The following is a 24,004-nucleotide window of genomic DNA, read 5'->3' on the forward strand; positions in this document are numbered from 1 at the left end:
TTTTAGCTTCTCCCGAAAGTTCAGAATATCTCCCTGAATCCCTGATATCCTCCAAACAAGAAGGTTCATTTTCCCCTCCAAGACTAAAGGATGTTCTTCTCCGTCTGGGCCTTGTAGAAGACCCGGACAACAAGGGATTAACCATGGGAAGTCTATCGCCAGTTCCATTACACTGGGGAACCATACTTGGGATTTCCAAAAAGGAGTCACCAGAATTATATTGCATGATTCGAGTCTCACTTTCCACAACAATCTCTGAATCATTGAGAAGGGAGGGAAGGCGTAACAGCCCTTCGTCCCTTCCCAAGGTTGGAGAAAGGCATCTACTCCTGACGCGTTCGGGTCTGGCCTCCAGCTGAAGTATTTCTGAACTTGGTTCGTCAACCGGCTGGCAAATAAATCTAACAGGATTGGGCCCCAAACTTCTTGAATTAGATGAAAGAATCTGGGATTCAGCATCCAATCGCTGGAATCGTGAAGGAAACGTGAATTCCAGTCTGCTCTCAGATTCAAGGAACCGGGAATGAAATCTGCTCTGAGGGTGATTTTGTGCTCCCAACAGAAATACCAAATTTTCTTTGCGATATCCGAGAGATTTTTGGATTTCGCGCCACCCAAACGATTTATGTAAGAGACGGCTGAGAAATTGTCTAGACGGATTAAAGTATTGGAGTTCTTCAGAAGTTCTTTGAAACTCATAAGGGCATTTAAAGCTGCCAACATTTCTAAAGAGTTTATGTGGAGGGATTGTTCTGAAAAAGACCATCTCCCACCGGTTTCTAAGTTGTTCAGACGAGCACCCCAACCACGGTTGCTCGCGTCTGATTCTAGGGTAAAATCTGGTACATTTCCAAATATAGCTTTCCCATTCCAAGCTTGGAGGTTGTTTAACCACCAACGCAGGTCTTCCCGAGCATCCTCCGAAAGGGGAAGGGAATCTTCGTACCAGAGACCCTTCCTCAAGCCCTGAGCTTTCAATCTCTGCAAGCCCCTGTAATGAAGTGGGCCCGGAGAAATTGCTTGTATAGAGGACGAAAGGAGACCCAAAACCCTCGCTAGGTCTTTCAGGCGGATAATATCTTTTGAAAGAACATAGGAGACGTGTTTCCTGATCTTGGTAACTTTCTGATGGGGAAGGATCAGGTTGGATAGAATAGTATTGACTTTGAAACCCAAGAATTCTATTTCTTGAGTTGGGGTTAAAATAGATTTGTCCAGATTTATGATAAAACCCAAGTCTCGAAGGAGGGTCATAGTGATATCTAAATGTTTTAAAATTTCTGTCTTGTCCTGAGACATGATGAGGATATCGTCTAAATAGATTATAAGACGAATCCCCCTTTCTCTTAGGTAACTGACCACCGGACGAAGAACCTTGGTGAAGCACCAAGGGGCAGAAGATAGACCGAAGGGGAGGCATTGGAACTGATAGAGAGTTCCTTTCCAAGTAAATCGGAGATATTTGCGACACTCCTCGTGCATGGGAATGGTGAAATAGGCATCTTTTAGATCCAATTTCACTAGCCAGTCTTTGGTCTGAAGAATGTCCCTCAAAAGATGGATACCTTCCATCTTGAAATGTCTGTAGATTAGAAAATTGTTTAAATTTTTTAAATTTATAACAGGTCGCCAACCCTTGTCTTTCTTTTTGACTAGAAAGATAGAACTTAGAAAGCTTTTCGTTAACTCTGAAAGTGGAATTTTTATAATAGCCCCTTTCTCTAACATTTGGGAGATCTCTGTCTCTATTAACTTCGAATTTTCCTCGTCTAAAACGAGTTCTCTGGGAGCTCTTTCCTGAAAGGGTCTTTCCCAAAATTCTATTTTGAATCCCACAACAGTTTCTAAAACCCATGAATCTTGAGTGACTCGAAGCCAATTCTTTTCGAAGTGTCTCAATCTTCCTGCCACCTTTAAGGGGATAGAAGGGGTTGTGCTTACCGTAGTTTCCTTGATTGGATGATCGAGGTCTGCCACCACGGGATCTTGAGCCCCTTCCTCTTTGCGGATAGAAATTTGAGTTTCCACGGGAGCTTCTATAGGGGCGATAGTCTCTGTTGTCTTGATAAAATTGGGACCGAAATGAGGACCGGCTGGCAGATTGTCCCCTTCTGTCAGCCCTTCCAAAAAGTGATCGAGTGCCGAAGACTCTGCGCATATTTGACTGTGCCCTACTAAAGGCATTGAAAGTGGAGACGTACTTCCCAAGTGTCTTAACGAAGTTATCTCCGAATAGGAGGCCTTTGGTGTTGGACATATCCTCACTAGCCGAGAGGTCAGCCAGTTTTGGATTCATTCTAAGGAGGACAGCCTTTCTACGTTCGGAGATTAGGTTTGCGTTAGCATTGCCAATGAGGCAAATAGCACGTTGTGACCATCCTCGAAGTACTTCAAGGTCTACAGGTGAGTCATTAGCTTTGGCTTCCTCAGTGATATTCAGAATTTTAGAGAGTGGACCCATTACATCAAGAAGCTTATCTTGTGCTTGTTTGAGACACCTTTCGATTCCTTTTCTGGGATCCCTTCCTGATTTAAACAGAAAGGTGATTAGGTCAGGATCAAGGTTAGGGGTATTACAAATCTTGTCCTCGGAAGAGGGGCGAGGGCATTCATTTCTCAAAAGATTCCGAGTATTGATATCAAGGGGTTTTCTAACCCACTGTGATAGATATTTGCCAACATGGTCCATGGGCCACCATTCAGTGCTACGGGGGTGACGGATTGTAGTGGGATTAAACATTTCCCTACCAAATGGGTCTTTGACTGAGGTGGAAGTAGAAGGTGTTTGTAGATCTTCGTCAATATCTTCAAATGAATCTTGAGGGTCAAATATAAATTCGTCAGAACCACCATAGTCTGCTTCAAAGTAATCATCAAAATCATTTGTCCCGTAGAGGGTACCGTCTTCTATTGTGCCGCTAGGGACACCTCTTCTCCCTGCCTCAAGTAATCGAGGTCTGTCTATTGTGCCGCAGGGGGCACCAATCAGTTTTGTGGCGCAAGGGCCACCAGTCTCGTGTGTATTGTTGGTTTCAATACAGTAATTTGTCTTTAGGAGTTTTTTTTCCCTTTTTCTGCCCTGCAGAAGTCGAAGGAGATTCCCCATCTGAGAGTGAGAAGTAATTCTCCTCCGTGGGCGAAACTCTCTTCCTTTTGGCAAGGGCAGCGTCAACAGCTTCCTTGATGGAAGCTCTAAATTCCTCTCTAAAGAGGTCTTTAATATTGTCAGATAAAGGAGCATTCGTACCATTGATGTTATTATCCATAATAATATTAGTAGAGGGAATTCACTTATCTCAAATAAGGTTTTTTGCCGATTTTGTTGGAGGCCAGTAGGTGGCGATCTTTGCTTGGTTTTGGCCTTCTAGCGATGTTAATATCAGCGTATTTTTTCTAAATCAATTGCCTTTGTGAGGTTCGTCTCTCCGTCTCCGTTACACTGTTAGCAGGGTAACTATGGAGTTTGGGAGAGTCACTAACGAGTTTCGTTCGCGCACAGAGGCGCGAGGCTGTGTGTATTAAAGGCGTCACCCGCGTCCCCGGCTATGTTGCTAGGGGACGCGTGAAGTCGGAGCGGAGCGTAGGAGTGTTCTCGTCATTCGTCATTGCGTCTCCGCGTCTCCCAGGTAGTTGCTAGGGGACGCGTGAGGCTCTGAAGAAAACGAGTGATATGCGTAGGCTTTCCTCGCGTCTCTATGTTGCTAAGAGACGCGGGAGGTCAAAAGAATATACATCGACATTAGTGTTTGTTTACTCAAATTCTCTACTTCCCCCTTTTTTTTTTTTTTTTTTAAAACAAAGAAGACGTATTAAAGGATCAGGGTGTTAAAATTAAAACAAACATATTATTGGCAGAAAAAATAACCCGATACTTACCAGAAACAAAGAAATAGTTACCAGATTAAACATTTAAACCGATCGAATAAGAAGAGGAAAGTAGAGGTGGAGAAGGCTAATCCCGACCATAAATTGGACTGGGAAATATAGCAAGAAGGAAAATGTTTAAAACAATATTAATACAGATTCCTTATACAATTGAAGAAATAAATAAGGTAGTTAATCAGTAGTAGTAGGTACCATATAATTCTTCATGTAAAATACATAAAAATACATTAAAGCATTTATAATCAAGTGAAAATGGTAAGCTAGAAGAAGTTGTACTTATCTGTGTCAGAGCAGCGAACAAAAGAGGAAGATAGGAGCCTGTTCATCCTGGTTGTCATGTGTTAACGTTCTATTTTATTGTGATGTAGTAATATTCTTTAAAGGGCTGCATGTTGGGCAGCAAATAAAAGTATTTGCATAATGGTAGCCTCCGGTCTTGTAATGAAATTAAAAATGTCACTTTGTTGCGCTATTCTAATGCCTGGTATTCCATGACGTTAGCTTTTGGAGCTGCCTCAGACTTGTACATCTGGGGCAGCATCAAAAGCAATAGGTTTTGTGGTGGAACGCTCACAGCAACACCCAATGCAGATCCCTTTGCCGCAGAGGACTGCAGCGCAAAGAAGCATATTAGCAAGGCGGCATTAAGCCATGGAAAGTGCCTTGTAAATATGTTAAATGGCGATGTGCCACTGAAGCGTTAAAAAAGTGCTGCTCCGGTCATGTTGAGGGCTTGTAAATATGCTGCCCTGTCTTTAGTGAGCAATGGAATGCAGTGATGAGTTTTTTTTTATTTTGTAGCATGGTGGTTGCATATATAATCCTTCATTTAGTTTTTCGCTTAAAACGTTTAGCTTTCCTATTTTATCATTAACATTCAAATCAATGCAGTAAAATGGAGAATACAATAAAATAATTCTGTAGAGTCCTCCAATAGTCATGTGTTTCTTTGGTCAGACTGTATGCGAACTACTGCACATGAGATATTTGATTAATGTGGCTTATTGTGTTTCGGGTAACGGAGTAACAATGCATGACTGAAAAATCCTTGTAAAACAATACATGTACAGAAACATTGCTCTGCTCTTCAGAGAGGTCATTGTGGCTCTGACCCCAAAAGCAATATTACATGCCAGTGAAGTACAATAGAGATATTGTATTGTTTCCTGTATTGACCCATTGGGAGGACACTAAACGATAATTTTAAATTAAAAAGTTAAATTATTGTCTATATTTCACCAGCTGAACCTTTTGGAAATGCCCGTTATAAACACATGCCCTTTAGCAATACTGCATGAAAGAAACCTATTTTTAGAGTAAGTGGCTATGTTCTCCCATTATATTGAGACATGTCATAGACAATATGCGAGGGTAGCAGCTGATGATGCATTTCTGCATTGGGATGCTGACTACAATATGACCTCTGTGCCTATATATTTCTAGAGTGCACTTAACCGTCTGTTGGATTTCTCCGTGAGCTTCTTGTGTTCTGCTGAAATCTGTAACAGATCTGCAGGCTAATAGGTCGCAGATACTCGGAGAAATTAAATTGATTTTTCATCAGTGAATGACTTAATAGCTGAGTAAAATGTTGTTGAGTAATAGTAACAGCATTTCAAGTGAACTATAAGGCAAAATGGGCCAAACAACATGTTTATTGTACTTTAATGTCAATCTATGTGTGACTTATAAAGAAAATAAGGTTATATTTGTACTTCGTATTGATTCGCTAAGGAAGTATTAGAACTCATTGAGAAATGGTAACGGTACCAATCCATATTACAGTTTCAGTAACCCTTTACCATGGTATATATTTGCTGGTAACAAACGGATTTAATAAACAGCATTATAATAAAGTTACCACTGACATCTTCAAGGGTTTAGAACTCCATTTAAGTCTGCGCTATTTCCATCAATGTTCTTTTATTGAAGAGTGGTAAAATGTTTTATTATCCAGTCACAACTAACACGATAGTTTAATCTCTCATCTAAGTGCTAAATCACTATGGCCAAATGTACAACAGTTTTTTGCTGTCGTAAAAAATGTGTGGCCCATGTTCCAACCCTATTTTGCGAGTCGCTAATCAATTAGCGACTCGCAAAATAGGGTTAGCGACTCGCTATTAGGAAGGGGCAGTCCAAGCGCTCGCAAAACACTTGCAGTTTACCACTCTTCTCATAAGGGTGGTAAGGCACTCGCAAACGGTAAGGGGTCCCCAGGGGACCCCTTCCCCTTTGGGAATGCATGCACGATTATTTTTTAGGGGCAGGCAGTTGCCCCATGGACCACTGCCTGCCCTAAAATATTCAAAGTGAATAGTTTCATTTTATATTTTAAATGCATCCCGTTTTCCTTTAAGGCCAACGGGCTGCATTAAAAAAAAAACTGCTTAATTTAAAAGCAGTCCCAGACATGGTGGTCTGCTGACTCCAGCAGGCCACCATCCCTGGAAGTGCTAGTCATTCCCAATGGGGTTGCAAATTACGACTGTCTCATTATTATTCATGAGGCATGCATTTTGTGTTCCCATTGGGAATCGCAAACAGTGTCTGAGACAAAGTTGTACATTTGATTCTGCGACTCGCAATCCAATGCAAAATCCAATAGTCATACATGTGGCCCTATTTGCATTAATTTTCATACTTTTCTTTGTGTTTATACATACACTACAGCTGTCATTTATCCATTTACAAAAGTATTTATAGAACACAGACCCGGCCAATATGTAGCTCGGCACTCTACATATAGCAGATACAGACAGCTTATTGCAAAGCATAACAAAACAAGCCAATAGGTATCACTTTCCCCGCTGTGGCAAAGCAAATGGGTATTATGTTTTATGGGGACAGGTTTGGTAAGTCGATCGCATGTTTTTCCCAGCTTTCCAAGAAAGAAAATAGCTCAATCAAGCAATCTATTGGGCTAAAACAATATGGGTGCAAGGAGCAAGCCCTTTTGCTGAACAGACTTAATTAGCAGAGTTAAGTCTCTACCTTTATGTAGCAGTGTTATTAAAAGGATCCACAAAATTAAGAGGGCATTTTAAATTATGTCACACTGCCTTAACAGCAACATGAATCATAATAGCTATGGGCAGGTATTTTTGGGGCAGCTGTAAAAACGCTTGTGTGCATGCATATCTTTATTTTGTGAGCAAACACTCTGTACAGCCAACAATATGTTATCAAGATAGCAAAGTAAAACAAATGAATTTGCAAGGTTGATTAATGAGTATATTTAGCCTTCCATAAAGACTTACAGAACATACTTTATGAATAAAAACCCAAGAACCAGCGACTAAAATGTCATATCAGTAAAGTAAATCAATTTAAGAAGACCAGCTGACTCTGAATTACAAGCTACAAGTCATGTTGCTTCTGAAATCAAACAAATAAACAACTAGAGCACCATCACCAATTGATCACAAATTGGACAATGTAACAATGCATTAGGGCTATGGGGTCAGCTTTTCAAACAATGCCTAACAATGAAAAATCCAAGAAAGCCAATGACTGAAATGGTCCGACTTAAATCCCACTCTCACTGTTCTACTTCTTACATGAGCATTTTAAAATATTGGTAAAATAAAGCTGACCAGACAATTAAAGCACTCTGTACTGAGAAAACTTAAAAGAGAGCCAATGAAGACTTTAGCAGGGCATTCAACATACACATTGATATTTTCTAGCAAAGTTTCTGTAACTGTAGGAAAATGCCCCTTATTGCTCAGTCCTCCCATTTTTTGCTAGATTGTGTTGCTGGGTATTTGACTATGCACACTAGGACACTACTGCCTAGTGCCTAGTGCATTAGCCCCTACAAACCTGTCAATCTGGTGTACTCCTGACTGGCATTTTTAACTTACATGTAAGTTCCGAGAAAATGGAATAAAATTGTACTCAGGGCCTGTAAGATAAATGTTGCGAGTGGACTGCAGCACATATGTTGCCGCCACTAATCTCACAATGCAATGGGGTGGGGAGTGTTTTAAAATATAGAAATTATTTTCTTTTATTTTAATTAAAAAAAAATGTAATAAAAAAAATTCAATAAAGGTATAAGAAAATGTATGAGCGGGATGTGGGTATTTAGGGGAATAGGGGGGGGGGGGATTGTTTGTAAAAATTGAAAATTGAATTTTTTTAAAATAAATGAATAAATAAATAATGTATAAAGAAATTTAGAAGTGGTATGTGTGTTTTTAGGGAAATGTGTGGGGAGTGCATTGCAAAGGTTTTTTTTTAATTTATTTAAAAAAAATAATTAGAAAAATATTTTTACATTTATAATAAAATTTAGGAGTGAGCTATGCGTTTTTAAGAGGAATAGGGTGGGGATTGTTATAAAATTTGAAATTTGTAATATTTATTTTAAAATGTTAAAAAAATTGAAAAATGTATACTTAAATTTTGGAATGTGATGTGGATTTTTAGGGGAATAGGGTGGGGATTGTTTTCAAATTATAAATTTGAAAAAAAAAATCTAAATTTATAATTTACAAAACATAAATTACAATTTAAAAAATTTATACTAAAATTTAGGAATGGGATGTGGGTTTTTAGGGGAATCGGGTTGGGATTGTTGTCAAATTATAAATTTGATTTTTTTTTCTAAATTTAATTTACAAAAAATAAATTAAAATTTAAAAAAATTATACTTACATTTAGGAATGGAATGTGGCTTTTTAGGGGAATAGGGTGGGGAGTTTGTTTAAAAACTTGAATTTGTAAATTTGATTTAAATTTTTTTTAAATTAAATTAAAAAAAGTTAAATAAATAGAAAATAATATTGCATTTGGGTATAGTACATTCCCTGACTTTGTACTTGGGGGAGTCGGATAAGTTATTGTTTAATTGTCTAGCAGCTTCCCTGAGTTAGTACTTGGTTGAGTGGGAATAGTAAATAATATGGGTTTTGTGTCCAGCACCTTCCCTGAATTTGTACTTGGTGGAGTGGGAATAGTAAATTATATGGGTTTTGTGTCCAGCACCTATCCTGAGTTAGTACTTGGTGGAGTGGGAATAGTAAAATATATGGGTTTAGTGCCAAGCACCTTCCATGAGTTTGTACTTGGTGGAGTTGGAATAGTAAATTATATGGGTTTTGTGTCCAGCACCTTCCCTGAATTTGTACTTGGTGGAGTGAGAATAGTAAATTAGATGGGTTTTGTGTCCTGCAACTTTCCTGAGTTAGTACTTGGTGAATTGGGAATAGTAAATTATATGGGTTGTGTGTCCAGCAACTTCCCTGACTTTTTACTTGGTGGAGTAGGAATAGTAAATTTTATGGGTTTATTGTCCAAAACCTTCCCTGAGTTAGTACTTTGTGGAGTTGGAATAGTAAATTATATGGGTTTAGTGTCAAGCACCTTCCCTGAGTTTGTACTTGGTGGAATAGGAATAGTAAATTATATTGGTTTTGTGTCCAGCACCTTCCATGAATTTGTACTTGGTGGAGTGGGAATAGTAAATTATATGGGTTTAATATCCAGCACCTTCACTGACTTTCTACTTGATGGAGTGAAAATAGTAAATTATATGGGTTTTGTGTCCAGCACCTTCTCTGAGTTAGTACTTGGTGGAGTGGGAATAGTAAATTATATTGTTTGAGTGTCCAGCACCTTCCATGAGTTTATACTTGGTGGAGTTGGAATAGTAAACTATATGGGATTTGTGTCCAGCACCTACCATGACTTTCTACTTGGTGGAGTGGGAATAGTAAATTATATGGGTTTAGTGTCCAGCACCTTCCCTGAGTTTGTACTTGGTGGAGTTGGAATAGTAAACTATATGGGTTTAGTGTCCAGCACCTTCCCTGAGTTTGTACTTGGTGGAGTAGGAATAGTAAACTATATGGGTTTAGTGTCCAGCAACTTCCCTGAGTTTGTACTTGGTGGAGTTGCAATAGTAAATTATATGGGTTTAGTGTCCAGCACCTTCCCTGAGTTTGTACTTGGTGGAGTAGGAATAGTACATTATATGGGTTTTGTGTCCAGCACCTTACCTGAATTTGTACTTGGTGGAGTTGTAATAGTAAATTATATGGGTTGAGTGTCCAGCACCTTCCCTGAGTTTGTACTTGGTGGAGTAGGAATAGTAAATTATATGGGTTTTGTGTCCAGCACCTTCCCTGAATTTGTACTTGGTGGAGTGGGAATAGTAAAGTATATGGGTTTTGTGTCCAGCACCTTCCCTGAGTTAGTACTTAGTGGAGTGGGAATAGTAAATTATTTTTTGTGTAAGTGTCCAGCACCTTCCATGACTTTCTACTTGGTGGAGTGGGAATAGTAAATTATATGGGTTTAGTGTCCAGCACCTTCCCTGAGTTTGTACTTGGTGGAGTTGGAATAGTAAATTATATGGGTTTAGTGTCCAGGACCTTCCCTGAGTTTGTACTTGGTGGAGTAGGAATAGTAAATTATATGGGTTTTGTGTCCAGCACCTTCCCTGAATTTGTAATTGGTGGAGTGGGAATAGTAAATTATATGGGTTTAGTGTCCAGCACCTTCCCTGAGTTTGTACTTGGTGGAGTTGGAATAGTAAATTATATTGGTTTAGTGTCTAGCACCTTCCCTGAGTTTGTACTTGGTGGAGTGGGAATAGTACTTTATTTGCGTTAAGGGTTTAGCACCTTCTCTGACTTTATACTTTGTGGAGTGGGAATGATAAATTATTTGAGTTGACTGTTAAGCATTTTGGTAGAATATATAGTTGATGGAGTGGGAATAGTAAATATATATATATGAATGTTTAGTTTTTTGTGAGAGTATATGTAATGATATTGAGTATGTTTAACTCATGTTGTATGGTGAAATTAATATCATAATATTAATTAATTACTGTAATTGTTAGTAATTAAAAATTAATTAATCAGAGTCACAGCATGTTTTAAATATTTTATTATTTTCAAAAAGTAGGTAAAGAAATAAGAAATCAGAAAATAATTTTATTGACATTTTTAAATGTTATCTGTACATTTTTATTTGCATGAAATATATTAAAAATATTGACATTTTCATCACAGTTGTACATTTGTTTCCAAAAATTATTATTGCAAACATAATTTAGTACAATTATTTTTAAGTAAAATAATATGCATTAAGTTTACATTTTTGTTGTTTATTTCATAGTTTTTTATATAAAAATAAAGATTAATTAGACAAGTCATATACAACAATTATTTTTATAATTTTTTTACACTGTGGAAGTATTTTTAAACATTTTTTGTAGTAAACATATTTATAAACATTAACACAAAAAGGTAGGTTTTGCTAACATTAATATAATATTTACATTTTTGATTTTTGAAATAAGTTATTATTAATATATAAAATATTAATAATAATAATTTTAACAGATACATTGGTAATGTTTTTAGGTAAAATATAGGTTTATACAAACAGTAAATAATAGTACTTTTAATAACAGTATTGTATATTCATACAGTTAGGTAAGTAATTTTTAATAAGGTAAATGTTTGTTTATTTAATGTACAGTCATTGAAAATAACATATAGTACATTGGAATAATTTTTATAACAATGTAACATTTTTGTACCATTAAAAAAATACAATAGTTACATATTGTATATTGTAACATGTGTAAAAAAAATTTAGAATGTTATTCAATGTTAATATCAATGGAACTATTTGTTTGTTTGGATCTATTTTGTAACCGCGCCTTGATATTTTGGGTCATTTCGACTTGGAAGAGCTCGCGGTTGGACGCTGCTTCGCGTGTGGAAGGGTAAGTTTAATTTTAAGTACTTTATTTAAGTTATATGTTTAGTTTGAGTGTTTGTGGAGTGTGTGTAGGTTATTTATTGTTTGGTAGTTGTATGATGCGTGTGATTTAGGCGGTAGTTACGGTTATTGTTTTGGGTCCGGTTTACTAGTTTTGGGTTAGTTTGTTGAAGATGTAGGAATAGGATTAGAAATGTAACTTAGGGGTCCATTAGGATGACGGACGGACTTTGCCCGTCTGTCATCCCATCATAAATCGGGACCGCCCGCCATAAGGGCGGGGGTCCCGGGGGTGCCACTAGGATGTGCCCGCCACAGTGGCAGGCACATCCTGTATTTTCAGCATTGTGGCGGGCGGCGCTCTCTGCACCGCCCGCCACGATGCTGAAAATGCACTTTAACATTGTCATTTGCAGAGCGGCAGGCACCGCGGTGCCTGCTGCTTTGCAAATGACAATGAAGGGGGGTACCACAGGTACCCCCCACGTGCACCCCCCACCTGTACTTCACTCTGGGGGCCCGCAGGGGGCCCCCAGAGGGAAGACCGCATGCGATGCCGCCACAGAAAGGCACTGCACACCACACATCCTAATATGTCTGGCGTGTCTATTAGACACCGCCACCATATTATTCCTTTTCCGCCCCGGCCGGGGCTGAAAAGTGGCAGGCGGTGTTTCCCTCCGTTGCGGTCCCCCCGCCATTATAATGTGGCGGGTGGGAAAAGGGTGGCGGGCGGGCATTTCTGTCGGGCGGATCGCCACCGCCACCATGGCGGTGGCAATCCGCCCGACATCGTAATGGAGCCCAATGTTTTGTATTATGTTTAAAAATGTTTTATATTGTATGTTGGGGTGCATTGTGTGCGGATGGGTATGTTTTTTTCTATTTTACAGGTACTTCATGTGGATGTCGTTTTTGGGAGAAGATAGCGTTTTTTTAAGAAGGGTCTCTATTATTTTTTAATATATTAGAGACACACTTTCCAACAATGTTTTTAATATGATAATGTTGTTTTCGATATTTTTTATTTGCGATATTGTTTAGTCGATATTTGTGTATTTTTATGTTTAAGTATTGGGAGTCGATATTTTTGTATTCGATATAATTACGTCGATAATTTTTGCACTCGATATTGTTTCAGTGATCCGGTTGCAAACTGCAGCAAGCATAGAAAGAGGAAGCAACGGGGATAAATAAAGTTTTCCCCCTTGATGTGCCTCCTCTGGGGAGTCATGAGGTTTTGGCACAGCCCCACGTTTACATGGTATTGTAAATCTTGAAATACGTCAAAATTCATGAGCGTTGGGTGGGAACACTAACTACAACGTCCATGGAACGCCTCCCTAGCGTAGAGTAAGGCAATGCAGCAATTTGTGCTGCCTTGCCTTACTCCTTATCTATGAGGCCATTAAAAGCCACACAAAGTGAAGATGAGTGGCCTCATAAATATAATTTGATAGTGTGAGCCACTGTTGTATTACAAAAGTGATGCAACGGCGGCGCAAGGGACTCATATATATATATGCCCCTAGGAGGGAAGTTTTAAAACTACTAATTCAACCTAGCAAAATAAACATTTTGTCAGGCTTGAACATTCCAGCTTAATACTAATTAGTTACTCCACAAGTAAGCCCTACAGGTCCGTAGGGCATGGTGCATGTTGTTTAAAAAGTAGGGCGTATGTGCTCAGTGAAAAAAAAAACTCTCCAAAGTCATTTTTTAAAGTGGTATGCATGACTTTCTCATAGGAAAACTCTGGGTTACATTATAACAGCTTACACTGCTTAACTTCAGCTTGGGAAAAACTAGAAACAAGATTCAAGGATTCATTGTAATCTTAACTTAAAAGCCAACTTAATGGTCAATTTAGATTTGTGAGTACTATTTTGAAAATGACACTTTTAGAAAGTTGTTATTTTCTTGCCTACGCACAATGTGACTTTCTACCAGTATTCAGTGTCACCTCACTGTTGATGGCTCCTCCATTGAAATGTGTTTTACTCCTACAGTGGGCTATGGGTTTGGGAGTGGGGAGATGTTTTTTTCTCCCTGACAGGATGGACCTCTGGGCTGTGATTAGACTCTTAATTAACTTCGAAAGGTGCATACCCTGTCACAGACAGATGTAGCACACTATTGGGCATGTCCTTTCTATTGCCCTGCTAGAAAGCCAGGTACCAGTCTAAGAGGAAGAGGGGCTGCCCCCAGAACCAATTTTGAATGACCGTAAAGGTAGGCTTGCCCATTTTCATAGCCACACCTCTGAGTGGGCACAGGGAGCTCTGCACAAGGTTCTGCTATTTTAGTTTTAGGTAGAGAAGCACACTGTGATAGTTCACAGTAAAAGACACAGGAAATGCTGCAGACATGGGTAGAGCCACCCCTGGGAACTTTTACCTCATTAGTTAGGGAGCAGCCTGGAGTATCTCTCACTCACTGAGTAGCACTAATCATACATGCGGCATCCCCAGTACTCTATTCACAACATCTCTGGACTTGTGGAAGACAGAAGAAGTACTGAACCTGCTGTTATAAGGCTGGGCCTGCTCCCAAATGCACCCAGAGCTGAGTAGTGGACTTTAAGGGTCAGTTAGTGGCCCTCCTGTTAAGCTACTGGGGCAGAAAAGCTCAAGAAACCCACTTTCCTGAAGAGCCCAGCTGACCAGTTTCAACTAATCTAGCTCTGGATCCTGGTAGTGAGATCTGATAGAGTACATTCTGGCTCCTAAGTGGTTTCTTTAAAGTATTGGGCCCCTACATAAGTGCCAGAGTGAACTCTTACTGCCCAATTGTAAAAGCTGGGACGTAAAAACTTTTTCAAGACTTTTTGTCTGGAGAACCTGCCATGTTAATCCGATGAAGGTGTATTCGCACTGAGCAAAATATTCAGATTGCTCTAGCTCAGAGCATTTCTGTAGTAGCAAATTCATTTCAATTTGACTACGGCTTGCAGCTTTACCCTACTGGAGGAATCCAAGCTCCAAAACAGTGACCAAGCCCAAAGGTAGAAATCTTCACCGGGCTAAAGTACCAAAAGTATTTGGCCAGCATGACCTTCCTTGGATGTGAATTCTGAATTTCTCCCACTCTGAGCTTCCTTTCCAAAAGACATTGGCTTCACCAAGACTTCTTCTGACAAGGTCTGCAATTGGTAACCCATCTCATTCACAGTTTGCTGCCATGCCCCACTGAGTATTTTTAACTTCTATTTCAGAGACTAATTCAGATGGTAAACCTTCCGACTGGAAGGAACCTGGTCTCTGTATATGGCTTGTGCTCCATCGCTGTCTGCCTTAAACCTTATTATATATCAAAAAAGAGATAGTGGAATAAAGGGCTAGTACTGATCCCCCAGAGGTAATATGTTTAATCAAAAGGAACTAGTCGATCTAGACATGATGGCAGTCATAAGGGTGTATGATTGATGATGTATATCTAAGGAAAAGTGTATTTCCTTTTTATAAACCACCTTACCCACCAACCTAGCTGGTGACATGCTTCATCATCGGGCCCACCCGATGACACCGAGTGTGTCCCGTGTGTGCTCCTACGCCTGTGTTACAGCGGAGCAGGTGTGTTACTGAGTGTGCAGTGTTGGTGATGTGAGAAGTGAAAGGTTTAAAAACTGTCCAGTAGTCCCATATACCCAAAGGATTTATTTTAATGTTTGGGCCTCTGGCAGTAGTAAAAGCAAGGCGTTGGAGGTAGGTAAAGTAGTATTTAGGGTACTCCTGCATCCAGTGAGTGGTCCACATGTTTCAGCCAGGCCTTATGTTGTAAACTGGCTTTCCTCAGGACCGATGTGGATTTAGAATAAGTGAACTATGATACAGATTATGTCATAGAAACTAACAATGTGTTGCACGCTCTAAGGTGCATTAAGCGCATTCCAGCAGTTCTGGACCTTAATATAACAGCCGAGGCAGGCATGCTCAAAACCAAAACGTTTTACAAACCTCAGCCAGGAACTCCCTTCTCCATTTTCAGAGCTTCCACCCTAGGCCACGGAGAGAAAAACTCCCATTCAGACAATTCCTGCGTATCTGCAGGAATTGCAGTGAGACCAAGGATTAAAACGAACAATCAACTACCCTGGCATCAAAACTACAGGATCGTGGTTACTTCAAGAAAATCATACAGAAAAAAAGAAAACTAGCACAAAACCAAAACCGTGAAGCACTCCAGGAGGACACCACACGGGAAATATCAAGCCCTTCAATGACCTGCGTTACAACCTACAACATAGCATTGAACAGAGTATCCAACATCATCCGGAAACACTGGTGTATCATCAACTCAGGAACCAGAAGTGGGGAACTTCCACTATTCGCCTACAAAAGAAACAGGAGCCTGAATGACCGCCTTGTGACCACACGACCAAGGACACAATCTAGACCCATGCCCAGCACAGCCCTTACTACATGGAACCTTCCTCCAATAAATGGAGACTACCCATATAACGATTGCATTGTTTGCCACCTAGCACGCACATTCAAGACCTATTCGTTGGAGCTAGAAAAAACCTGGAAACCACTCCATCATACAAACTGCAACTCCACCAACGTAGTGTACCTCATCGAATGCCCATGCCGCTTACAATATGTGTATTTACAACAAGGGGTGGTGAGGGACAGAGTCTCTGAATTAAACAGAAAGCTGTGGCAGGGTATACTCAGACATGAGTCCCTTTCTCACTGCTCCATCAGGATTCAAGCAAGCCGGGCCGAAGAAGGCTGAAATGCCTGAAACCGGTCCCCGGTAGCTTGTCTCCTTTCTGGTGAAGAATTGGCTTGGTAGTTTAGTCTGCCCTGTTCCCATGATGCACTGGGCCAGGGACAGACTGATTTGCATATAGCCAGGTTCTGAGCTGGGATGGGGCAGTGAGATAAATAACGGTGATGGATCAAGCCCTGATCTTTGGACTGGGTAAGAGTGGTCTGTTTAACTCAGACACTCTGTTCATCACCACCCCCTTTTTGTAAATCGCTTACAATATGTGGGCAAGACCACCCGCAAGGTGCGCCCCAGAATTTTCGAACACCGGAGCACAATACGATGGAAGAAAAACATCAGCCACCTGACTGACCATTACCTACAATTGGGACACACCCCAAACGATATGTACTGGACAGTGATCGAACATTTACACCAGACACCACAGAGCAATAAAAATTTCATGTTGACCAAAGAACGATGGATTTACCGTTTGCCTACCCATGTCCGTGGGCTCAATGACTCTCTCCCTTGGTATAGCTTAAATTGCTGAATCACAAGACTTGAGGTGCCCCTGACTCAACACACTGGGCAAACCACCCCCCATTTTCCATGTCCTCCGGCATGACCTCACGTCAGGGGAGCAGGTGGAGCCACTAGATTAGGCCCGTTGTCTATGTTTCCTCTTTTTCCCTGCAGACGCTACTCACTCAGGGCGCCAATTGACAACAACAGGCCAGCCTTTGGAAAGTACTTAAATGCAAACGTGAACCTGGCCACAGTACCGCGACTGACCGGCAAGACCTTTCCTTTTCAGATCATAACCATTGGCCAATGGCCAATTCCGTTTTTTCTCTTTCCTTTTCCTCAACAGCCAGTACCCCTGCCGGATACTCATTGGGTTCTAACAGCAAAAGGCTTGTGTGAGAATAAAGTCTTTCTTTCTCACTACTTTTGTCCTCGATAATATTGCCACTCACTTTACCGCATATATCGGGTTTTCACAGTAAATACCTTCACCTAGTTCCACAGCCACACGAACGTGACGGCTCAAATTTCTTGACGTGATTATGCATATCATGCTAACACGCATCTCTGTATGTTTGTTATGTCTTGTATGTTTGTTTGTACAGTATTGTCCTGAGAGGGAAACCCTCTTACAGATAATGCACCTTAGCGCGTGCAAAATATTGTTTGTTTCTATGACATAATCTGTAGCATAGTTTACTATTTCACAATCCACATAGGTCTTTAGAAAAGCCAGTTTACAAAATAAGGCCTAGCTGAAACATGTAGACCACTCACTGGATGCAGGAGTACCCTAAATACTACTCCACCTACATCCAACACCTTGCTTTTACTACTGCCAGAGGCCCAAACATTAAAATAAAACCTTTGGGTATATGGGACCACTGGACAGTTTTTAAACCTTTCACTTCTCACATCACCAACACTGCACACTTAGTAACACACCTGCTCAGCAGTAACACAGGCGTAGAAGCACACCCGGGACACACTTGGTGCCATCGGGTGGGCTCGATGATGAAGCATGCCACCAACTAGGTTGGTGGGTGAAGGCTTTATAAAAAGGAAATACACTTTTCCTTAGACATACATCATCAATCATACACCCTTATGACTCCCATCACGTCTAGATAGACTAGTGCCTTAAACGTTACTCTTGTCTATGTCTAGTGCAACCAGTTTCCTGAGGTGGACACTTCATGCTTTTGGTGCTGTTTTTAGCTAATCTTTTAAAAATTATTATATCTGGTTTTCCATATTGGATTTTAGTTATTTTGGTGTCATTTTGTTCGTTAAAATATTCACTACTTTTATAAGTTAGATTGAGATTGTTATTGTGCTTTGTTTTGGACCTTTTAACTGTTTTGGTACTTCTGAATACTTTTCCTTAAGATAAGCGTTTCTTCTCTGTGCTATAGCTGCTTTGGGATGGACTCAGGTTACTACCGAACCCTTTGCTGGACTTGACAATAATAGTAACACTATTACTTGTGGTGGACTACCGTTCACCCTACAATAGTCCACTTTCTCACAGTAACTGTACCCATTTTTGCAGCATTTTCTGTGCACTCTACAGGAATCTTGCAGTACCCCTTTCTACCTAAAACCAAGATAGCAAGAACTTTCCTCCCATACGCAAAGCTCTTGTGCCCTCACAAGAGACGTGGCCATGGAAATGAGCAGCCCCCCTTCTGTGGTCACTCATTACTGGATCTGGGGCATCTCCTCTCCCACCGGATTTAGTGCATGGCTGGCTTAAGGGCAGGTTAAGATTTTAGGTACATCTGACTGTGACAGGGTAGGCCTCTTTGAAGTCAATTAACATCCTGTGCTCACCCAAAATGGTCTTCCTGTGAGAGGAAGAAAAATCCTCCCCACACTCAAGGCCTTTGGCTCAGCTCTCGGAGCCAGTTCACACCTTTTCCAAAGGTCTTTTCTGCTCCAGTGTGGCAATTGTAGCTCATGCAAATGGACTTCTAGAGGCTTTAAGCAGGATAAAGTTTATTTTCCAAAAGTACCTTTACCAAAATATTTGGTCATCAATGAATTGGACTTGGAATATATATTTCAAAAAGTTTAAACATAAACTTTGTAGCTGAAAATAGTTTCTAGGGCTTTTTCACAGTAAGAACATGTTTAACACTAAACTTCTATATGTCCTACTTTTAAATGCTCTGCACCCTGCCTTATTGCAGTAAATGCTACCTAGGAGTATATTATTATTATTTTTTAAAGGGAAGGTTTAGGTTGGTCAAAAGGTATGATTTTTTTACAGGTTGAACTTGCAGTTTAAACCTAGACTGCCAGGCTACGGGTGGCAGGCCTCCATTAATGGTTAGATTACCACTGTAATCTAGACGGACGGAGGTCCTCATTCTTGGCTCCACCCCCTCTGCCTGGGACAACTCCTGGTGGCCAGCTTTGGTGGGAACGGCGCCAACACCCACCGACCACGCACACAACCTGGGGTTCATCCTGGGCTCCTCTTTGTCAATAACCCAACAAATCAACGCTTTCTGTTCCTCCTGCTTTAACACCCTCAGCATGCTTCGCAAGATCTACAGATGGAGCCCCACCAGAACCAGAACAACGGTCACTCAGGCCCTCCTCATCAGCAACGGCCACTATGCCGGAACAACGGCCAAACTCCAGAAGAGACTCCAACGCATACAGAATGCATCCGCGCGCTTCATCCTCGACATCCCCCGCCACAGCCACATCCCCGCCCACATGAGGAACCTGCACTGGCTACCCGTCAACAAGAGGATCACCTTTAAGCTCCTCACCCATGCTCACAAAGTACTCCACGATCCCGGACCAGCATACCTCAACAAGTGACTCACCTTCTACACCCCCAACTGCTGGCTCCCCTCTGCTGACCTGACCCTTGCCACCGTCCCGCACATCCACCGAACAACCACCGGTGGCTGATCCTTCGCCCACCTCGCTGCCAAGAAATGGCACACCTTAGCCATCCAGCTACGACAGACCCAAGACCTGCTGGCTTTCAAGAGACTCCTCAAGAGCTGGCTGTTCGATCAGTAGCTGCTTCCCTACCCCCTCAGCGCCTTGAAACCCTCACAGGTGAGTAGCGTACTTTAGAAATGTTTGATTGATTGATTGACTGTAGTGGATGGTACAATGGGTGTTGCAATTCACTTATGGTATTTAATTTATGGGCCCTGGTTACACATGTATACCATATATTAGGCACTTATAGGTACATTAAATAAGTCAGGGTTATACCAATTTCATCATGTTGAAAAGGGGAGCACGTACACTTTACCATGGGTTAGTAGGGATAAAATGCACAGAATTTTAAAGCCAGCAAACACAGTTCAGGCAAAATACTAGGGTGGCACCACACAACAAATTCTAATTTCCAACACACTACCTCCTAGGTGTAGTGAAAAAAGTAGTAACTCTATGTAAGAAATAGGGTTCCTTGTTGAGAAGTCTGAGAGCCCCACTCAAATACAAAATACAATCTTTGTTATGGTAAACCACTTAAGTCACAAAATAAATCTGTGCTTAACTCAGTAATAACTTGGAACAAAAGCAGTCAGAACTAACCTTGAGGCAATGTGCAAAGCAGTTATGCATGTATGCAGCAATCAAACAGTAATGAAGTGAAAATGCAACACAGGAAAAATTCCAAAACAATTTAGATAGTATTTTTGACAAATAAAGTGTGACCTAAGCAACAAAAATTCAATTGGTAGAGCTGGAGTAATGATTTTTAAAGTTTTAGGTAAAAATGGCGCCAAGAAGCACAAAGCACCAATCACAGTAATCTGGTCATGCTGGATTGGGTCAAAGCCAAGAGTTCAGGCCAGCTGCAATGGAGATCAGGTCGTACACAGGGACCAGGTTCATCCTGGTGGCACATTTGCCTTCTCGCGCTGTCCAGAGGCTTGCATTGGTGGGGGCTGCAGGCAGACCATTGCTGGTACAAAGAACTTGTTGCCGGTCAGAATTTGTCCACAAGAAGATTTTTTGGGGCAGAAACAGCAGGTCACTGGTAGGAGATTCTCATTTGCAGGAGGCTTGGGTGGTTATTTCTGAGGATAAGAGCAGGTCGTTGTTCGGAGCTTTTCTTTGGCGCGAGGGGCAGGCAATGTTTGTGGACACGAAGAGCCCAAAAACTCTGGATTTTCACCTGGAGTCCAGTTCTGGCAGTTCGCAGGCCAGACGACTACACTCTGACACCAGCCATTGGTCCAGGACTTGGGGAGGCACATCTTGGGGGTCAGGACTCATTCCAGCAGAAAACCTGCAGCAGGGTCCAGGCAGGTCAAGTTAGTGCTGGTCAGCTGGGCAGTTGCAGGGAAGGCATCTGGGTGCTTGCTGTGTCCCTTTAGCTTACACAGAAGGTCAGCAACTGACTCATGGAATCATTTCTGAGATCCTGGGTTTAAGGCAAGCAGGAGCAGTTTTCCGTCTTCAGACAGCAGGGCAGTCTTCTTCTGAATCTTCCGAGGACCAGGAGTGCTTTTATGAGAGGGTCTGAGGGTGCCACTTTTATACTCAGTGCCAGCCTGTTTGTGGTCTCTTCCTCTTTTACTAACTCTAAACTGGTTCTGGTCAGATTTTACCTTTCCGCAGGGTTTGGCTACAATCTGTCTAGTGTAAAAGAGGTCAAGTATAACTCAAGAACACAACCTGCTTTTTAAATACCATGTACCCTGCCCTATGAGTTTTAATGCTTACTTTAGGGGTGTCTTATTTGTATTAAAAAGGAAGGTTTAGGCCTTGCAAAAGATTTATATTGAAGGGTCGAAATGGCAATACAAAACTGTACTACAGGGTGCAGTGACAGGCCTCAGATAATGTTTATAGTCCTACGTTAGTGGGTGACAGAGTGAGTGCTGTAGCCCTCTTAAAGAATTTAATTTACAGGCCCTAGGATCAGGTAGTTTCATTTACTAGGGATTTATAGGTAATTTAAATTCCCAATTAGTCAAGTCAAGTCAAGTCAAAGGATTTATATAGCGCACTACATACCCGGAGGGTTTCAAGGCGCTTAGGAAGGGGAGGAGAATTATTTGTCAAATATCCACGTTTTAAGTTGCTTTCTGAATGCTAGGTGGTTCTGGGTAAGGCGAAGGTAAGCGGGGAGAGAGTTCCATGTTTTAGCAGCCAGGTATGAAAAGGATCTGCCTCCCATGGTGGTCTTGTTGATGCGAGGTACAGTGGCGAGGGCTTGGCTGGAAGAACGTAGTTGGCGGGAGGGGGTGTAGAAGGACAGTCGTGAGTTGAGGCATTCTGGACCGATGTCGTAAAGTGATTTGTGTGCGTGGGTAAGCAGTCGGAAAGTGATCCTCTTATTGACGGGTAGCCAGTGGAGGTCTTTAAGGTGACCAGAGATGTGATCGTTGCGTGGGATGTCTAATATGAGTCTGGATGAGGCGTTTTGGATTCGTTGGGAGTTTCTTCTGGAGTTTTGCGGTAGTACCTGCGTAGAGGGTGTTTCCGTAGTCCAGTCGGCTCGTGACCAGAGCGTGGGTGACTATTTTCCTTGTTTCGGAGGGGATCCAGCGAAATGTTTTTCTGAGCATGCGAAGAATGTTGAAGCAGGAGGAGGATACGGCGCTGACTTGTCTGTTCATTGAGAGTGAAGAATCCAGGATGACGCCTAGGTTCCGTGCGTGGTCAGTCGGGATGGGTGCTTTTCCGAGGGCTTCCGGCCACCAGGAGTCGTCCCATGCAGAGGGGGATGTACCTAAGATGAGGACTTCTGTTTTGTCTGAGTTCAGTTTCAGACGGCTTTGTTTCATCCATTCGGCAACTTCTTTCATTCCTTCGTGTAGGTTGGTTTTGGCGGTGCTGGGGTCATTGGTGAGGGAAAGGATCAGTTGGGTGTCATCCATCTTCCAATTTTACCATGTTTTGGAGGTAAAGCACAGCACGTTAACGCTGGCTCGCAGGTAAAAACCAATTGCCAACAAAAATGAGTTCAGCAAAGAAATAGTGTGGCGAAGGCAAAATTCTGGGGAAATACCAAGCAAAAGTTGGTCATTTCCAACATGATGGTATAGTGATCTGAGGGGTTTCATAACATACAATTATGCATAGCAATATTTAGCTAACAAAGAAACTTTAGGGTAAAGAAAGGGGTATTTTCATGTTGATTACTTCTATGCTTTACAGTAGTGAAAAGACTGCAGTTCTAACTCCAGAGCTAGGATATGTTCAGTTGTCCATTAGGAGCTAAATTGGATCTGTTTGCAAGTCTGAATAGGTTTCCAATTCCTAATTTCCCAGGGAAGATATATCTTAAATCTCCTGTCACCCTGGTCAAGTGAGTAAACACCTCCTATTTCCCCAGGATGAAATCTTCATTGGGGCTGGAGATTCCCAGATTCAAGAAATGAATAATCTTTCTGTATAACTCGACATGACTCCACATCCTGGAATTATCTCTCATGTGATCCTAAGGAATATGCTATTTTCTCTGCTGCTTGTGTGTTCTGATCCACTTGATTCTCTAGTCATTTATTTATTTATTTATTTTGGGTTGGTATAACGTGCCTATTTAATAGTCATTGCTCTGTCAGGGTTGGAAATATTAATTTGAAGTGTCAAATAAGAACATACGAATTATGCAAATTAAGTTGTACAGTGGGCAGGTGGTAAGAATTGCAAGCAGGAAGGTGGTATAGGTAGACAAATAAATCCTGGAAGACGTGTGCTCCCTGTCAGCAAGTTCATATCTTGGGCATTGCACAGTTGCTAGTTCAGCTGCAGTTGCCAGTTGCAACCACCTATAAATGTCAGTCCTAATTTCAGCATAGACCTTGTTGAGCCATCCAGTTTCCTCACAATTCCTCTTACTGTCTCTTCAGCTCTTTCAGTGTTACACTCAAAATAAACATTGGAGTGCCTAAAGTTTAGTGTCTAGCTTCACGCCAGGAGCTCCTTGTCATTTTGTTTAATTTCCCAGTTTATTCTCTATAGTACTATGTTAGAAACTGGACTTCTTTGCAGATGGCCCCCACTTTTTGTCCCATTTTACAATGCTAAATGCTTGGTTTTGACTTGGATAGTGCACCTTGACCTGCTAACCAGGCCCCAGTGCCCGTGCTTTATCCCCTAAAACTGATGTGAATTGGGACACCAATTAACAAGATACTTTGCC

Source organism: Lissotriton vulgaris, chromosome 7 (genome assembly GCF_964263255.1).
Source record: "Lissotriton vulgaris chromosome 7, aLisVul1.2, whole genome shotgun sequence".
NCBI classification, from domain to species: Eukaryota; Metazoa; Chordata; class Amphibia; order Caudata; family Salamandridae; genus Lissotriton; species Lissotriton vulgaris.